Consider the following 11,274-nt stretch of genomic DNA (forward strand, 5'->3'; position numbering starts at 1 on the left):
CTTTGAGTGTTCGCATGTGTTCCTGTGTGGGCGTGTTTGTGTGATGTATGTGCTGTCGTGCTGAGTGTGTGTGTGGGGGTGTGCGTGTGCCTGTCAGTGCGTGTGTGTGTACGTGAGTGCGTGCATTTGTATTTCAGCGTGCACCTGTGTGCGTCTGTATTTGTGCGTATTTATGAGTGCGTTTGAATTTGCGCTTGTGTCCTTGTGTGTTTCTGTGTGCATGAGTGCGAGCATGTGTTTTGTATGTGCATGTGCATGCCAGTATGCGTGTATGTAAATCCGTGTGCATGTGTGCATGCATCTGTGCATACATTTATTTTTTGTGTATGTTTATATGTGTGAGTGCGTCTTACACCTGTCAACATGTTTGTACCTTTGTGTGTACATATGCTTTGTCTTGCACCTGTTTGTATGTGTGCGTGTGTAGTATGTGTGTATGTGCATATGTGTACAAGTGCGTGCACATGGGTGCACAGATAAAGTGAAGTGCCAGCTCATACATACGAACTTGGAAATTTGGCAGACAGTCATGAAGTGTGGTTATTTGTGTGTGACCATACTGGGATTTGCATTTCCCCGTATTGCACAGTGTGTATTTTTCATATGTACATGGAGCATGTATGTGTGTGAAAGGTATGCCCTGATTAGGAATTGTCAACAGGTACATGGGTGTTGTTTCAGGCTTTATGTATTGGTAGGTGCAAATATGAATTTGTATGAACGTATCTGTATAAGGATTTTATATATATGCAGCACCATATAAAACAGGATTGGAGGAATCTGGAAGGGTCATGATTCATCCCTTACTCCCAAAGCAAAGATGTGAAAGAGGAAATTTGCATAGCGGTGTGTCTGTTCACTTGTGGGTATTGGGGGGAACAGTGCATATCTTCCTTTATTTACATCCCTGCTCTGTTTCAGTGAGGCCAACAGCATTTAATGGAGTCTGGCCTCACATATGGCTGGCTGAACTAATTTCTGTAACTGTAAGGCTGTGTGTAGCTGGCATGAAGAAAGAATACCTTACAACACTTCCAACTTCATGACAAAATTTCAGTAGTTTGTGCATTAGGTAATGTGGGATGGGTAAAAAACAGTGTTCTTTAAAGAAATTCCAGTGTATTGCTTTTTTTCTATATAGATATATGTACATTTGTGTATGTATGTATACATGTAACTGGAAGCCATTTTCCAAGTGTTTCAAAACTGAAGAGAGAATTGTGCTTTCAGAATAGCCCAGATAAGCTCACTTCCAGTATTTGGTTTTTGTATATGCTTTCAGTAAAATTTTGTCTTTATTTCCCCAAGAACACTTTCCAGATCAAATCTGTTTGAGGTAAATACTTTGTCAGTTGTAGGGGATAAGAAATAGATACTGAATAGATATTGAAGGAATAGATACTGATATTTTTAATGCAGGCATTGCATCGCTCAGTACTTCAATACCTAACTGATTTAGGAGATATACTGTTAGAGCTCATGTCTATTTGACTTCCAGTAAGATTTAAGCTCTGAGATATCTTCATTACTTCTGAAAATGAAATTTTGGCTAATCAGTTACATGTTAAGAATGAACAAAAACCCCATCATCCCCAGGGGGGTTTTGTAACTAAATTCCTTCTAATTTGAAAGACCCTTAGGTTTCCAGGTAAGTTGGGTGCATTTAAAAAACAGGAGTTAAGCTCATAAGGCAAAGTCATATTTGATATAATAATGCTAGGGATTGATTTGAATTTCTTTATAGAAAAAAAAAAGAAAAAAATAACAAACCTTTGAGCATTGTAGTGTTGGATTCTTATTGTGGTTGTTTTGTTGTTAAATGCTAGCCTCCCATAACCTTTTGAGTGATTCTGGGTTAAGGCTGTGGATTATACTATGTTTCATATTTGCATAGTATTCCTCTCCTTCACCCTACTTCCCTTCCCCTTCCCCATCCCCTTCCTCCCTTCCTCCCTTCCTCCCTTCCTTTCTATTACCCCCTCCTCTTCCTTTCTTTTCTGCTTTTTTTCTCTTTGTCCTCTCTCCTACTTTCTCTCTTTTCCCCTTCCTTTGGCATGGTCAAGCTTATTGATCATTTGGGTACCAGTCAAGGATGAAAGTGACTTGGCAAGGACCATTAAGTCAATCCCTATGATTAAATACTCCCAAGAATTATAAAATGTGCTGAAATCAGAAATGGGCAGATACTTAAATTTCTGACCTGTCAGGCACATGAATATCAGTACCAGTAGTGGAAAATGTGCATTGGAGTCCTTACAATGATGGTGTTCCTTTGTGCTGTTATTGCTGGTTGTTTAGTAAGGTAAACAATGCTGTGATGCCTTAGTTATGGTATCTGTAAGCAGGCACTCATCTCAGAATCTGTAAGAAATGAATACACCAAAATAGTGGAAGAATATGGAAGAGTATACTACAATTGTTATTCACATTTCCCCCTTTTACAGCTCCCTGTTCACTTTGCCAAAGCAGATTAATTTTAAGTTTAGATAATTACATTACAAATTCCCCCTAAATTTTCAACTGGGAGTTCAGAGGATAAAAGTTCTACATGTGAAACAGAATGAGGTTTGGATGGGAGTGAGGGAGGCAAGGATCATTCCACAAATGTTGGGATAACGTGTTGTTCTGATGTTACAGACACATTCACAGTATGTGTTGTAGCCACTGGATGAAGATCAAGTGTAATGGAACACAAACAAAGATGCGGTAAAGCACATACAGTGATGGAAATAGCTGAAGAGAATAAAGGGTCATAATACCTCTCTCTTCCTGATTGCTTTTTAGCTTAAGTTTTCATAAATCAGGTTCTAAGCTGGCTCTGGAACAAAATAGCTCTGTTCAAGATAACTGGATACTAACAATACTCAAGAATATCCACTTACACTCCTAAATTAATAATAACAATAATAATAGTAATAAAAAAATCTCAGATGCAATGTTTACAGGGAGATAGAGATCACGTTTCATTATCACAATTATCTGTTATTTTGTTATCTTCCTATTAAATATTCCTTACATTTTAGTAGAGACCACATCTGAAATCTGTTTATAGGCATGACAGAGAATGCAATTCTATTTTATGCAACATTTCCTGACTTATAGTGCTATGTAACACCTAGTTTTCAAGTAAAATTCAAGGAATCAGCTTTGATCTACCTCTATAAGACTTTGCATATCTTACTGACTAAATTAAATTGTATTGTGTCAGTCATGATCAGTCAAGATGATCTTGGTGTATGGTTGTGTTTGTTTGGGATTTAGATAACTGACATTCTCAGCAAAAGCTGTCATTGCTCTAATATTCTTCTATCTGGTCAGCAGAGTTTGAATTTGTTCAGAAATCCTATAAGGAATGTGAAATTCAGAAGTGTCTGACTTGTTTACTCAAGTGGAATGGCTTTTTACATGGTAAGTGCAGTGAGACCAGGCTCAGTAAGAAGTGGTACAGTCAGCTTAGGCAGAATTTAGATCTCAATTCCCCTCTTTAGAAATCTAGTGGTATACATTCATATGGGTGTCTGAACACTAGTTGTATTACCCCTTAGGTCTGGCAGTTGAGGACCTGTGATACAAGACCAAAGATGACATTGTTTATTCTGTTCAATGCACTGCTTTGTTGAGATACATAAGTAGTTCCAAACAAGCTCATGCATGTAAGTGATCCAGTACAACACTGTACAGTGAAAGCTTACCAAAAGAGACTGTAGAATGGTTAAAGTTTAGAAGAGACATTTATTGTGATTATGGCACCAAATACAATTATTTAGATAATACTTAAAGAGAGATTTCCACCTGGCATTCAGGACTACATAGACTTAAAAAAGTCCCAAATTCCATAACAGCAAATAGCAGTGCATAGTGTCAGTAGAATAAAAGGGAGAAGAGGTAAATACTGGGGAAAAAAAGTGTAGTAGGAAATTGCTGCTGAAGTCACTGAAGTAATAAACAAAAGAGAATTGTCTAGAGATGCATAAAGTATTTCGATCAGTCATAATAGTACTACTGTAGTATGCAAAGAAAATAAATCAGGAAGGGGTAGTTAGGTGCTAAAGTAAGAAGAAAAACATTTATTTATTTATTTATTTATTAGTGGGTTGTGTGGGTAGAAAAGTGGGTGAGCTGGTGAGGAAGATAACTTTAGGGAAGACTGAAACATCCTTCTGAATTTTGTTTTCCTGTTTGCATTAGATTGAGACATAGCAGAGGTACATTAAGCATTTCAGTTACTTAACTGTAAGTCAGTGATAATCATATGCAATGTATATACTGTGGTTCTTCACTGAGCAAATCCAAACTGCATCCTCACTGGTGAATGCAGGTTTTCACATCTACTTGTCATCTTAAACATCTACTTATTAGCCAGGGGATGAAAATAATACTTTATGGGAATGAGGTTTATATTTCATATCATATTTTGTTTTATATGACCTTTAATATAAATAATTTATATTACTTTTAATCTGTATTATATGTTGCATTGTTTAATGTTTTAATGACATCATGTGGTTTTTGGAATGGTAGGGAAGATAAGTACTACAAATATAAAATTAATAATTAATTATTCTCCATTATACTTACAGGAGTTACATACATAAATCCTCCAACATCATGAGAGCAAATCTCGAAGGCCTGTGTTTGTTCTTATTCTTTATGAAGGATTTTCCTTGGCTTGAGCAGGAATTCTATGCACAAAATTCTATGCACAAAGCCTCTAAATATCAGTAATCTTGGCTACAATCTCAGATTGAAAATTATGTAGTTAACATATTTTATAACTCATTCATACCTAGAAAAAAGACTGTCATTCTATCTACCTGTCATATAATAAACAGTTATGAGTTCAGAAGCAGTTGACATTGCAGAAAGATTTGACAACTAGATTTGGAGAAATATTTCTGGATATTAAACTAAAGAAGTGTACTGGTGGCTTTTATATGTTGTATGTTAAAGTTAAAAAGGCATAGGTAGGTTGGGAGATTTAGGTGGCAAGTGTTTGCATTTTTTAATTGTGACAAAAAGAGAGGCAAAAATTGAACTTAAATGTATCTGATAAACAGGTATCACAACTCAGATACTTAATTTTGATTCTATTGAGTCTTTGATTTGACTCTATTATTGATGTGTATCAGTGTTCAAGGTATCCTAATAAGATATTTCAGACTTTTGGTCATAGCATTTACTGTCAGACATTGATCAAAGGCTGAGGGAGGGTGTGCGTGGGGGAGGTTAAAGAAAGTGGGTGGAAAGAATATTGAACTATTTTTAGGCTATTTTTCTCAGCTAGATATTTGGTATGCATGAACATAGCTAGACCCTTTTTCTATCTATTTCACTCTGTACTCCACTTTCAAATGATTTATAATGTTTGAGTCCCTTTGTCTGTTTAGCCAAGTGCAGTATTACAGAAAAAGTATATTGGTGCTGATTTTGAAGAGCATTTCACAACAAGCTCTGTCCCTTACTTCGTTTTCTGTAGGGGCATCACATATTACTTGGAGAATGATGATCTAAAAGTGATGAATAGTGATGTGATGATGCTATAATTTTTGTGCAGCCTGAAAAAGAGATCTGAGCTGATCTGAGTTAGAGTATATGCTGAAGACTCCTTCTCTCCCCCACACACAGAAGATTACAGAGGCAGAAGGGGATCCCCATTCCCCCAGTCAGAGACATTAGTCCCTGCCTGGCCTCCCTAGCACTTTCACAGGAGAGCATCAGCCATACAGGCCAGGTGAGACCCAACACTATGTGTCCATGTGGGAAGCTCTACAGGGTACTGCACAGACTGAGTAGTCCCTGCCCTGAGTGATGTGGCACATTATGGGGTGGATGCTGGTGAAGAGCATCCTGGGATTGTGCAAAATGTTTAATATGAGATGTTTAAGGGGGAAACCAATGATAGGGAAAGGGATGGGCTGAGGTGGTTTGGGGAGGAAAAATGTGCAAAACTGGAGATATAAAAGGAAAGAATCATAGAATCATAAAATGCTGCATTTGAAGGGACCTTACAGATCAACTAATTGCACCTCCCCCTGCCATAGAAAGGGACACCTTCCACTAAACCAGGTTGCTCAAACACCCAACCAACGTGGCCTTGAACACTTCTATGGATGGGGCATCCACAGCTTTTCTGGACAATTCATTCCAGTGCCTCTGAGTAAAGAGTTTCTTTCTTATATCTAATCTAAATCTATCCTCTTTTAGTTTAAAACCATTACTCCTTGTCCTGTCACTACACTCACAAAAAGTCCCCCTCCGGCTTTCCTGCAGGCCACCTTTAAGTACTGGAAGTCTGCTATAAGGTCTCCCCAGAGCCTTTTTTTCTGTAGGCTGAACAAATCCGACTCCCTCAGCCTGTCTACATAGGAGAAGTGTTCCGGCCCTTTGATTATCTTCATGTGCTTGGGATTACCTTGTACCCGGTGCAGGACCTTGCACTTGGCCTTGTGGAACTTCATGAGGTTCTCACAGGCCCACCTCTCAGGCCTGTCCAGGTCTCTCTGGATGGCATCCCTTCCCTCCAGCATGTTGGCTGCACCACACAGCTTGGTGTCATTGACGAACTTGCTGAGGGTACACTCGATCCCACTGTCCACATTGCTGACAAATACATTAAACAGCACCAGTCCCACTACTGACCCCTGAGGAACACCACTTGTCACCAACACCACTCTTCACTTGGACATTGAGCTGTTGACTACAACTCCTTGAGTGCAACCATCCAGCCAGTTCCCACTGAGTGGTCCGTCCATGAATCCATGTCTCTCCTACTTAGAGACAAGGATATCATGGGGGACAACATCAAGAGGCACAAGTAAGATGATGTCAGTTGCTCTTCCCCAATCCGTCAGTGCTGTAACCCTGTCATAGAAGGCCATCAGATTTGTGAGGCATGATCTGCCCTTAGTGAAGCCATGATGGCTGTCACCAGTCACCTCCTTACTTTTCATGACTTAGCATAGTTTTCAGGAGGATCTGCTCTATGATCTTTCCAGGAACAGAGGAGAGACTGACTATTCTGTAGTTCACCAAGTCTTCCTTTAGTCCCTTTTTAAAAATGGGGGTTATGTTTCCCCTCTTCCAGTCAGTGGGAACTTCACTGGACTTCCATGACTTCTCAGATATGATGGACAATGGCTTAGCAACTACATCTGCTAGTTCCCTCAGGATGCGTGGATGCATCTCATCAGGTCCCATGGACTTCTGCACCCTTTCAGGTTCCTTAGATGATCTTGAACCTTATCTTCTCCTACAGTGGGTAGCTCTTCATTCTCACAGTCCCTGACATTGCCTTCTGTGTCCTGAGCTATGTGGCTAGAGCTCTTGCCGATGAAAACTGGGGCAATAAAGTCATGGAGTACTTCAGCCTTCTCTGTATCCCAGGTGACCAGGTCTCCTATTACCTTCTGGAAAGGGCCCACAATGTCCCTAGTCTTCCATTTATCCCTGTTGTATCTACGGAAGCCTTTCTTGTTGCCCTTGATGTCCCTGGCCAAATTTCATCCTAAAAGGGCTTAGTCTTTCCTAGCCTGATCCCTGGCTGCTATGATGATTTCTCTATATTCCTCCCAGGCTATCTGTCCTTGCTTACACCCTCTGTAGGCCCACTTGAGTTTGGCCAGAAGCTCCTCGTTCATCCAGAAGGGAGCCATTCACTTGTCAAAAGTTTGCTTGTCGGTATACTTTTCTGGCCATGCCCTGTGCCCTGTCACTGCATCTCTTTTTGGGGAGAGGAGAGGAGGGGAGGGGGGAAACATGCCTATTCCAGCAGCTGGAGTGGGACTGTGGCCTCAGGGATTATATGTCTAGGCTTCGCCACTTGGGGAAACTGGGATCCAGAGGCAGCAACTAGGCACACTGAGCATCTGAACACAGCTGCCCAGGGCTCCACCTTGTACTTGAGCATATATATATTCTCACTATAGGATTTCCATCCTGCTCAGCCAGAGAGAGGAGCAGGTAGAGGCCACTGGTGCTTGTGTGTTTATGAGAGTGCTCTGATTCTGACTCTAATGTGTGTGACTGACCATACACATATAGGCTTGTTTGTGTCTAGCCTCACTACTGGTTGGACCTGGGGGCATGTAGCTGCAGCAGCTTTACCACCATCATAGTAAGATTTGGCCTCCAGTTACGCACATTGCATGTACTGTGTATGTCCAAACTGCATGGGGGAAAAAACAAATCTGTTGTAGCAACCTGTCATATCGTTTGCTATTTAGTTAAGTGGGTTGGAGTGTTTTGATTGTGAAGCATATGGAATAAAACCACAAGGAAACTGAGGGTGGCAAACCTGTCACATTTAATTGTCCTAATGGTGCAACTATCTGCAGTAAAAATACTCACCCTAGTGTAACTATAGTGATGCGCAAATATTGTTACCTCCAGGTATTTCTTCGCTGCTTAAGATTTTTTCATAAACTAGAACTACTAATTTGTGTTTTCCACTCTATTTCTGAGGTAGTCCCTGATTTCTAGTGTTTTTCTTCAGCTTCTAGATTAGGCAGATTTTCTAGGATAAGAATTAGGTTCATGTGGCTTGTGCTGTATGCTTTTATTCTTTTTCTCCAAAAGCTGTTGGTCTTGGTTTTTGTTATTTGTAAATGTGATGAAGATGAATGAAGATGAGATGGTGGGCTCTGTTTTTAAACACTATGCATCCATAGTTTACTTAGCTTGATACTCTCAGATATGCTGCTTCTTATTTATTGTTTAGATGGGTACTTTAGCAACACGAAAGTAGCAGAATTTGTTGGCATGGTATGTACACTACATTTGATTGTAGAACTATTCTTTGATGACTTTTTAGTCTAGTTTTTTAATCTCTTTCTAGAGAGACCTTATAACAGCATTCCAGTACCTAAATAGGGCCTGTAAGAAACCTGGAGAGGGACTCTCTATCTGGGAATGTAGTGTTAGGACAAGGGAGAATGGCTTTAAACTAAAAGAGGGTAGATTTAGATTAGATATAAGGAAGAAATTATTTACTCAGAGGGTGATGAGGCACTGGAATAGGTTACTCAGAGAAGTTGTGGATGCCCCATCCCTTGAAGTGTTCATGGCTAGGTTGGAAGGAGCTGTGACGAACCTGGTTTAGTGGAAGGTGTGGTGGACCTCCCCGCCCATGGCATGGGGTTTGGAACTAGATGATCTTTAAGGTCCCTTCTGACCCAAACCATTCTATGACTCTATGATTCTTTGAAAATGTAAAAGGTGTAACATTACCCATTCTCAGAAATGCACTAGATGAACTGTTGTATGCACCAGATGAACTGTTGTCTTGATTCCTCCAATTTCAGTTATTAAGAATAATATTTTTTTTTAATTAAGTATAGTATTAATATCCATAGATGCTATTTTTTAATTTTCCATACTCTAACAATTTCTTACATATAAAAAATCTTTATCATCAACTTGTGTTTTATTTTTCTTCTGATGTATTTTTACAGTTTTAAGATTTCTAGTTTCCTAAAAAGGTGTAAGCTATCTTTCCTAAACAGTCACCAGTTACTTTTTTTTATCTTATTTTATTTTTTTTTTATTTCAGGCATAGTGTATATCCATGTATGTCTTTGTCATTATTATAAAGACAAGGAAAAATGAGTAGTTTATTGTCTTACTGAATGTGTGAGTGGATACATCTCTGTCTATTTGCCTTTTAAAGAAAGTTGTTGCATTTATAAGCAAGCAGTTTCTTCTCTGAATCCTAATAGTCTATGGAAAAAGTATATATAGAGACAATAAGTGGCATCCAAGTATTTTATAGTAAATGAGAAATCAGATTTGCACTAGAAACACTAAAGGGCTACAAGCAAAAAAATAATGAGATCCTTAAGTATTGAATAGTTGAGAACATGAGAATGAACTCACCTGAGTATAAAAGAACCTTTACTAGCTATGCAATTGTTAAAGGGAGCAGGTTCAACTTAAGTGTAGATATTTCAGATTTATTTCAAGAAAATATATTGGAAATTAGATAGAATATTTGAAAGAGTAGTCAAAATAGTTCCTTTGCTTTCATCACAGTAAAATGTTGGAATAAGTCTGTAATAAGATGGAAAATAAATTGAAAAAAACAAACAACAATATATGCTATATAAACTCCATATAATTTTTCAGTGCAATTAATTCATAGTATAATAAATATTTATTTAACCTGAAAAAAATGATCAAAATCAAGTGCATATAAAGGCAAATACACCTTGTTTAAAATTTTCCTCAGCTGCTGAATATAGATGTTACTTTAATGACATAGATGTTACTTTAATGACATAGTGATGTCATGTAATGACATAATGATGCAATTTCTCATTAACTGATTATATTGGTCCTTATGTCCATTTCTTCTCATTGCATATACAATTTAGTGGAAACAGGTTCTGAATACAGAATAGTAAAAAATGATTAGAGAAGAGGAAATATTTCTGAATATATATTAAAAAAAAAAAAAACACAAAAAAACAACTTGGGACATACTAAATGTTACTTTCTCTAATACCTGTTTAGTAAGATTTTTATGTTATACTGACTAGGATTAGACACAGGTTTCTATTCTCCTAAGAGAATCTGTTAAATCATTGGATGGTTATTCATTCATAAGGCTCTCTGAAGGTAAAGAAGCATGTTTATCTCCTTTGATTGGTGTCCATACTTGTCATGTAGTTTTTTTTCTTGTATTAAGCATTCACACGACTCTCTCAAATTCTGACAAGCACTCTGCTCCTGAGATCTTTACTAAGAACCATTCCTTCCAGACATCCACACACACACACATATTCAGTCATATTTGCCTTTATGTTGAATTTAAAGCACTGGCCATCAGAGAAGGAACAGTGTTTTATCCCTTCAGCCACTTCCTCTTCCACAGATAATTACTTCCATCTCTGGATCCTTTCAGGTGTAAGGGTATCCCCTTCTCTTCTTCTTTACCAGACAAGTGGACTCCTCATTGCTGCTATCACATCTCCCCTGTGCTGTCAGCAAGAACCTAGAAACACTTTCTTGCTGGTAACATTTACTGAAGCAGTAGCTGTTCAGCTTGTGCATACTTGCTTTCTCAGAAGGGCGCTCTTCTTGTCCCATGCTCAAAGCTGATATCTCTGTTCTCACCAGTCCTTAGAGAATCCTAGATCAATAATTAAATACTTTTCAAAAAAAAATGATTTTGTTAACAAAACTGTTCAGCCTGACAGCATCATAGCATGCCACTGAAACACCTAGCATTGAACAGTGTTTGGAAATTAGATAAAATCGATCTCTGATCCATCAGATACT

Source organism: Oxyura jamaicensis, chromosome 2 (assembly GCF_011077185.1).
Source record: "Oxyura jamaicensis isolate SHBP4307 breed ruddy duck chromosome 2, BPBGC_Ojam_1.0, whole genome shotgun sequence".
NCBI classification, from domain to species: domain Eukaryota; kingdom Metazoa; phylum Chordata; class Aves; order Anseriformes; family Anatidae; genus Oxyura; species Oxyura jamaicensis.